The following is an 8,317-nucleotide window of genomic DNA, read 5'->3' as shown; positions in this document are numbered from 1 at the left end:
TGACCTACAGTTGTCCCCATTCACATACACTGACCTACAGTAGTCCCCATTCACATACACTGACCTACAGTAGTCCCCATTCACATACACTGACCTACAGTAGTCCCCATTCACATGCACTGACCTACAGTTGTCCCCATTCACATACACTGACCTACAGTAGTCCCCATTCACATACACTGACCTACAGTAGTCCCCATTCACATACACTGACCTACAGTAGTTCCCATTCACATACACTGACCTACAGTAGTTCCCATTCACATACACTGACCTACAGTAGTTCCCATTCACATACACTGACCTACAGTAGTTCCCATTCACATACACTGACCTACAGTTGTCCCCATTCACATACACTGACCTACAGTAGTTCCCATTCACACCCACACTGCTCCCCTTTCAACCAGACTGACCTACAGTAGTTCCCATTCACATACACTGACCTACAGTAGTCCCCATTCACACACACTGACCTACAGTAGTCCCCATTCACACACACTGACCTACAGTAGTCCCCATTCACACCCACACTGCTCCCCTTTCAACCAGACTGACCTACAGTAGTTCCCATTCACATACATTGACCTACAGTAGTCCCCATTCACATACACTGACCTACAGTAGTCCCTATTCACATACACTGACCTACAGTAGTCCCCATTCACACCCACACTGCTCCCCTTTCAACCAGACTGACCTACAGTGCTCCTCTTCACACAAACAGATCCCAAGAGCTTCCCCTTCAGACTGACCCACCTTCCCCATATACATTTCTTTTACATAACCAGGTACGTTGACTGAGAATACATTCACCACAACAACCTGGGGAACAGTTACAGGAGGGTGGATGAATGAGCCAATTGTAAATGATTGGGTGACCATGATGGTCAGATTGGGAATTTAGCCCAGACACCAGGGTTAACACCCCTACTCTTACAATAAGCACCATGGGATCTTTAGTGACAACTGAGAGTCAGGACACCCATTTAACATCCCATCTGAAAGACAGCACCCTACACAGGGCAGTGTCCCAATCACTGCCCTGGGGAATAATAATATTTTTTAGACCAGAGAATAGAGTGCCTCCTACTGGCCCTCCAACACCACTTCCAGCAGCATCTGGTCTCCCATCCAGGGACTGACCAGGACCAACACTGCTTAGCTTCAGAAGTTAGCCAGCAGTGGGATGCAGGGTGGTATGTGATGACCCAGTTAATTATGACAGCAGCAGCAACAACTAATATTGTATTAAATTTAGATTTTTTTAACATCATTTTTTGTACAATAATCTTTGATTTTGGGTCTTTTTGTATGTATCTTCAAACACATGTTTACTTTAGATTATGTTTCTATTAGCTTTTGAGAGATGTTTCTATGGAAACTGAACCGTTCTATGTGTTCTCTTCTCCATTCATTACGCTGGGGCCTGAACCAGTGACCAGGTAATGACCCCCATCGTACACAATTATAGTATGGACACACACACACACACACACACACACACACACACACACACACACACACACACACACACACACACACACACACACACACACACACACACACACACACACACACACACACACACACACACACACACACACACACAACAGCATTCTGCTCCTATTCACCTAATTTTCAACTGAAATATGGGCGGGGTCTGTTTAGGTTTTTTTTGTGGGGGACTTCCGGTTAAGCACTTCCAGCCAATAGTTCGCAGCTAGCTAACTAACTCAGTATCGCTTCTCACACCTTTCCAAACATGGATTCGCGCAAAATGGGCATTTTATGTTCGGTAAGGGGATGCCACAAGAACTGGCAGAAATGGAGGCTGTTCATGGAGCAGGAAGGTTTTGAGGAGCGAGTGCAGTTGTGAGGCGCCTTTTGATTTGCACCCACCTCCTAAGGACAAGGAGTCTCTTCAGCTTTGGCTCAAAGCATTGCACTTGAAAAAAAACACGAAACCAACCCTACGTGTGATTCTATCACTTCGTGGACAAGAGTCCGACTGAAGAGCACCCTTTCCTGAGAAGTGGCTGGGCTATTATGCTCCAGTACAAACCAAGAGGTGACATCTCATCAGGACTTCAACACATACGGGTAGCTGTTAGCTAGCTGCGACTCGCTATCTATCGTCACAGATGGGTGTCCTGCATCAGGCAGAAGTTAGCTAGCTTGGCTAATTATGTTACTAGTTAGTAGCCACTCCTAAGTCATAACATACTGTAGCTAGCTAACTGTTGCCTAGCTTACTCACTTAGCTGGCTAGCTAAGTCTGATCTGAGTGTGCCAATGGCACCGTAGCATAAATATGCTGATACTCAATGGGACTCACTGACTGATTATAGCTATGTGTCAAGAGAACCAGTCAACAAGCCCACCTGCCACAAACAAACCCAATGTTTGCCCTTCCCTACCCTGGTCAACATCCCTGCACACCCAACAGCAACTTGCCTAAACCTCCCCCATTTCTCCTTCACCCAAATCCAGATAGCTGATGTTCTGAAAGAGCTGCAAAATCTGGACCCCTACAAATCAGCAGAGCTAGACAATCTGGACCCTCTTTTAAAAAAATTATCAGCCGAAATTATTGCAACCCCTATTACTAGCCTGTTCAACTTCTCTTTCGAATCGTCTGAGATCCCCAAAGATTGGAAAGCTGCTGTGGTCATCAACCTCTTCAAAGGGGGAGATACTCTAGACCCAAACTGTTACAGACCTATATTTATCCTACCCTGCCTTTCTAAGGTCTTTGAAAGCCAAGTTAACAAACAGATCACCGACCATTTCGAATCCCACCGCACCTTCTCCGCTATGCAATCTGGTTTCCGAGCTGGTCATGGGTGCACGCCAGCCACGCTCAAGGTCCTAAACGATATCAAAACCGTTGATCGATAAGAGACAATACTGTGCAGCCGTATTCATCGACATGGCCAAGGCTTTCGACTCCGTCAATCACCACATTCTTATCGGCAGACTAAATAGCCTTGGTTTCTAAAATGACTGCCTCGCCTGGTTCACCAACTACTTCTCAGACAGGGTTCAGTGTGTCAAATCGGAGGGCCTGTTGCCCGGACCCCTGGCAGTCTCTATGGGGGTACCACAGGGTTCAATTCTCGGGCCGACTCTTTTCTCTGTATACATCAATGATGTCCCTCTTGCTGCTGGTGAGTCTCTGATCCACCTCTACGCAGACAACACCATTCTGTATACTTCTGGCCCTTCATTGGACGCTGTGTTAACTAACCTCCAGACGAGCATCAACGTCATACAACTCTCCTTCCGTGGCCTCCAACTGCTCTTAAATGCAAGTAAAACTAAATGCATGCTCTTCAACCGATCGCTGCTCACAACTGCCCGCCCGTCTAGCATCACTACTCTGGACGGTTCTGACTTAGAATATGTGGACAACTACAAATACCTAGGTGTCTGGTTAGACTGTAAACTCTCCTTCCAGACTCACATTAAGCATCTCCAATCCAAAATTAAATCTAGAATTGGCTTCCTATTTTGCAACAAAGCATCCTTCACTCATGCTGCCAAACATACACTCGTAAAACTGACCATCCTACCGATCATTGACTTCGGCGATGCCATTTACAAAATAGCCTCCAACACTCTACTCAGCAAATTGGATGCAGTCTATCACAGTACCATCCGTTTTGTCACCAAAGCCCCATATTGTACCCACCACTGCGACCTGTATGCTCTCGTTGGCTGGCCCTCGTTTCATATTTGTCACCAAACTCACTGGCTCCAGGTCATCTATAAGTCTTTGCTAGGTAAAGCCCTGCCTTATCTCAGCTCACTGGTCACCATAGCAGCACCCACCCGTAGCACGCTCTCCAGCAGGTATATTTTACTGATCACCCCCAAAGCCAATCCCTCTTTTGGCCGCCTTTCCTTCCAGTTCTCTGCTGCCAATGACTGGAACGAATTGCAAAAATCACTGAAGCTGGATTTCCATATCTTCCTCACTAACTTTAAGCACCAGCGGTCAGAGCAGCTCACAGATCACTGCACCTGTACATTGCCCACCTGTAAATAGCCCATCCAACTACCTCATCCCCATACTTTTATTTATTTATTTTGCTCCTTTGCACACCAGTATCTCTACTTGCACATTCATCTTCTGCACGTTTATCACTCCAGTGTTTAATTGCTAAATTGTAATTATTTTGCCACTATGGCCTATTTATTGCCTCCCTTATCTTACCTCATTTGCACACACTGTATATAGACTTTTTCTCTATTGTGTTATTGACTGTATGTTTGTTTATTCCATGTGTAACTCTGTGTTGTTGTTTGTGTCGCACTGCTTGCTTTACCTTGGCCAGGTTGCAGTTGTAAATGAGAACTTGTTCTCAACTAGCCTACCTGGTTAACCTCTCTTGGGTAGGGGGCAGTATTTTCCCGCCCGGATGAAAAGCGTGCCCAGAGTAAACTGCCTGCTACTCAGGGCCAGATGCTAGGATATGCATATTATTAGTAGAAGTTTCTAAAACTGTTTGAATGATGTCTGTGAGTATAACATAACTCACATGGCAGGCAAAAACCTGAGAAAAAAATCCAACCAGGAAGTGGGAAATCTGAGGTAGGTAGTTTTTCAACTCTTTGCTTATCCAAGATACAGTGGAAATTGGGTCATATTGCACTTCCTAAGACTTCCACTAGATGACAACAGTCTTTAGAACCTTGTTTGAGGCTTCTAATGTGAAGTGGGGGAGAATGAGAGGGGAATGAGTCAGAGGTCTGCCAGAGAGCCACGAGCTGACCTTGCGCGTTCACATGAGAGAGTTAGCTTGGGTTCCATTGCATTTCTGAAGACAAAGGTATTCTCCGGTTGGAACATTATTGAAGATTTATGTTAAAAACACCCTAAAGATTGATTCCATACATCGTTTGACATGTTTCTACGGACTGTAGCGGAACTTTTTGACTTTTTGTCTGCACCTAGTGATCGCGCGTCATGAATATGGATTACTGGTCTAAACGCGCGAACAAAAGGAGGTATTTGGGCATAAATGATGGACTTCATCGAACAAAACCAACATTTATTGTGGAACTGGGATTCCTGGGAGTGCATTCTGATGAAGATCATCAAAGGTAAGTGAATAGTTATAATGCTATTTCTGACTTCTGTTGACTACACAACATGGCGGATATCTTTTTTATTTATTTATCTGACACAGCGGTTGCATTAAGGAGAAATGGATCTAAAATTCCATGTATCCAACAGTTGTATCTTTTATCAATGTTTATCATGAGTATTTCTGTAAATTGATGTGGCTCTCTGCAAAATCACCGGATGTTTTGGAACTACTGAACATAACGCGCCAATGTAAACTCAGATTTTTGGATATAAATATGAACTTTACCGAACAAAACATACATGTATTGTGTAACATGAAGTCCTATGAGTGTCATCTGATGAAGATCATCAAAGGTTAGTGATTAATTTTATCTCTATTTCTGCTTTTTGTGACTCCTCTCTTTGGCTGGAAAAATGGCTGTGTTTTTCTGTGACTTGGCTCTGACCTAACATAATCGTTTGGTGTGCTTTTGTCGTGAAGCCTTTTTGAAATCGGACACTGTGGCTGGATTTACAACAAGTGTATCTTTAAAATGGTGTAAAATACTTGTATGTTTGAGGAATTTTAATTATGGGATTTCTGTTGTTTTGGATTTGGTGCCCTGCAGTTTCACTGGCTGTTGACGAGGTGTGACGCTACCGTCCCACATACCCTAGAGAGGTTAAATAAAGGTGAAATAAAAATACATTTAAAATATGTGGTGGTGCAGAGCCATTGACCCACACCATCCTGAAGAATGACACTAGCTCAGTGTTGTATCCTGGCCTTCCTCATAGTGTTGTCTTTGACCTTGTAGCGTTTCTGCAGAAATTCTACATGTCTAACTTCAAAATATATATCACTGATCAAATACTGATAACCTTGATGAAGCTGAAGCTGAATCTACTCCAGGGTGATCTTGCTGAATGCTTTGTTGTGTCCCGGGAAATAGTGAGCAGAATCCTTTCCTACTGGATTGACACAATGGAGGAGCACATGAGGATCTACATTCCATGGCTGCCGAGGGAGCCAATCCAGAACACAATGCCTCAGTGCTTCAAAGAGAAGTTCCCCAACACCACTTGAATCATCAATTGCTCCGAAAACACTCTTCAGAAAGCACACAATCTAGATTCCAGAGGGGAGTCATACAGACACTATTATTCCAGAAATACTCTACAGTATTTGGTTGCCATTTCTCCATGTGGACTCATTATGTTAATTTCTCCTGCAGATGGAGGCATATGCAGTGACAAGTTCATCACCCAAAACTCTGGCTTCCTGGAATACCTTAGGCCTGGCGATGAAGTTATGGCAGACAGGGGCTTCACCATCCGAGTTCTGCTGTATGAGAGGAAGGTAAACCTTGCCTTCACCCAGAAAGGAGAGCAGCTGTCTGACGAGGATGTCACAAGCACGAGAAGGATAACTAATGTACGTATACATGTTGAGAGAGTTATCAGATGACTCAAGGTGTTCACAATCCTCTCCTAGACTGTTCCCATCAACCTGACGCACAAAATGGACAAAGTCCTTAGAATCTGTGCAGCCCTTGTTAACATGCAAGGTGAGATCCTCCATGAGGATGCCGAGTGAGCAGTGAGAATGTTCATACATATGAAATGTAACTTTATATACTGTGTGTATATATAGTTTCCAATTGAATCTGAATCATTTTAATGTTCCTACATTAAAACTGTACTGTAACTTCCTGATAATGACAGGCATCCAATAGGTGCAGCTATCATCCCTTCTTCAATCTATTTCAAATACATTTTCTTCAACACCAACATGTCTCTAACAGACCAAGAGGGAAGACAACCGTTTATGAAGTGCCATACTGTTTTCTTGCCCTTTTAAAACCAAACCCAGAATCAAACTGAAAACACATTTGAAACCCTTAGACGTGCCTCCTAGTCCTTCATTTCAAAATGTTAAGTATCAAAGAAAATGTCAACAAAGCTGAATTTCATAGTGTTTTTCTTAACACGATCATTTGCCAAGTGCAAGATGAATGATGGTATGCTGAGGTAAGTTCATGAAGTGTCATATGAAAAGAAAGAGCTATACAAGGTACAAAAAAACATATTCCTATATCATAAGGAGTTATCCGTAGGCATTAGATAAACATGTATGAAGAGAGCTGTACAAGGCAAGACATAAAAAAACACAGAGAATTATACAAATATAATCAGGTAAATGTGCATATGAAGACAGAAAAAAACAGCAATCAAGAGTTGTGCTTGGATAATGAGGTAGAGCTGACAGAGAGCTTTACAAGGCACGAAATATAGGAACTATTTAAAAACACGGAAGTATTAGACCCTAGATACCACATAGATGAACATATTTGGACAGTCTGCCTGACTTGAATTCATCCGAGGTTTACGTGGGTCAAACCAGGCATGGGAGGCACTCTGTGCTTTAGTAACCTCCTCCAAGCTGGCACATTACACTCCTCCAGCTTAACTTAAACGTCATAAAATGACAAGCATTTCTGACACTGCATGTTGATGCCGTGTTCACCATGAGGCTGCTGTAGCTGTGTGAATGCTGCTGGAACCTGATGACTGAGCTGGAACATAGGCCCCTTCCAAACTCTTCTTAAGCGCGTTGTGGGAGTGGTACACCGGAGCTGGAGGTAGAGATGGAGAAGTGGCTGGGGTGCTGTCAGAGAACTCTTCACTTGGTTTGTCCCTGAGTTCACTTGGTTTGTCCGCTGCGTCCCTGAGTTCCACTGGCATTGCTCATCTGTACAGGCCACCCCTGTCAACCCTCCATACACAGCATTCTGCACCTTCACCAAAACACTACTGTTACAATAGTCAATTATAGTACAGAACATTAGTTTACATGGTTTTCACAGTTGGCTAGTTTACACAATTCCCTTTTAACTAGTAGGTTTAGGTTGGTAATTTCCTATTTGATTGTAAAACTCACCTTGCTTCTGTACCTACCTCATTGCCATTCGAGATTAGACTGATATACTTACACAATGAGCCATTGAAACCAAGAACTGTGTGCGCATGTTGTAATAGTTAACGTTGTCAGTTCTGGTCAGTGATATGGTATCATCACAATTAGCTAGCTAGCTAAGTAACTAGCTAACGTCAACGTGTCAGTCATAGAAAGGGTTATGATAAACAAAAAGCCAGCGAGCTAGCTACCTTCCATAGTAGTACAGCTGCATGACCGCAATACTTACCCTGCCCTGCAACACAAGAACACCCTGCAGTCTCCAC

At 43.6% G+C, this 8,317-nt stretch overlaps 1 pseudogene; it reads left to right on the top strand.

Moving 5' to 3' along the window:
- Positions 1-6,671, top strand: part of LOC129830573 (uncharacterized) — a 23,040-nt pseudogene extending 16,369 nt beyond the window's left edge.
- The last annotated feature ends 1,646 nt before the right edge of the window (positions 6,672-8,317 follow it).

The sequence above is a fragment of the Salvelinus fontinalis genome, chromosome 32 (genome assembly GCF_029448725.1).
Source record: "Salvelinus fontinalis isolate EN_2023a chromosome 32, ASM2944872v1, whole genome shotgun sequence".
Classification (NCBI taxonomy): domain Eukaryota; kingdom Metazoa; phylum Chordata; class Actinopteri; order Salmoniformes; family Salmonidae; genus Salvelinus; species Salvelinus fontinalis.
This window is presented reverse-complemented; position numbering and strand designations above follow the sequence as displayed.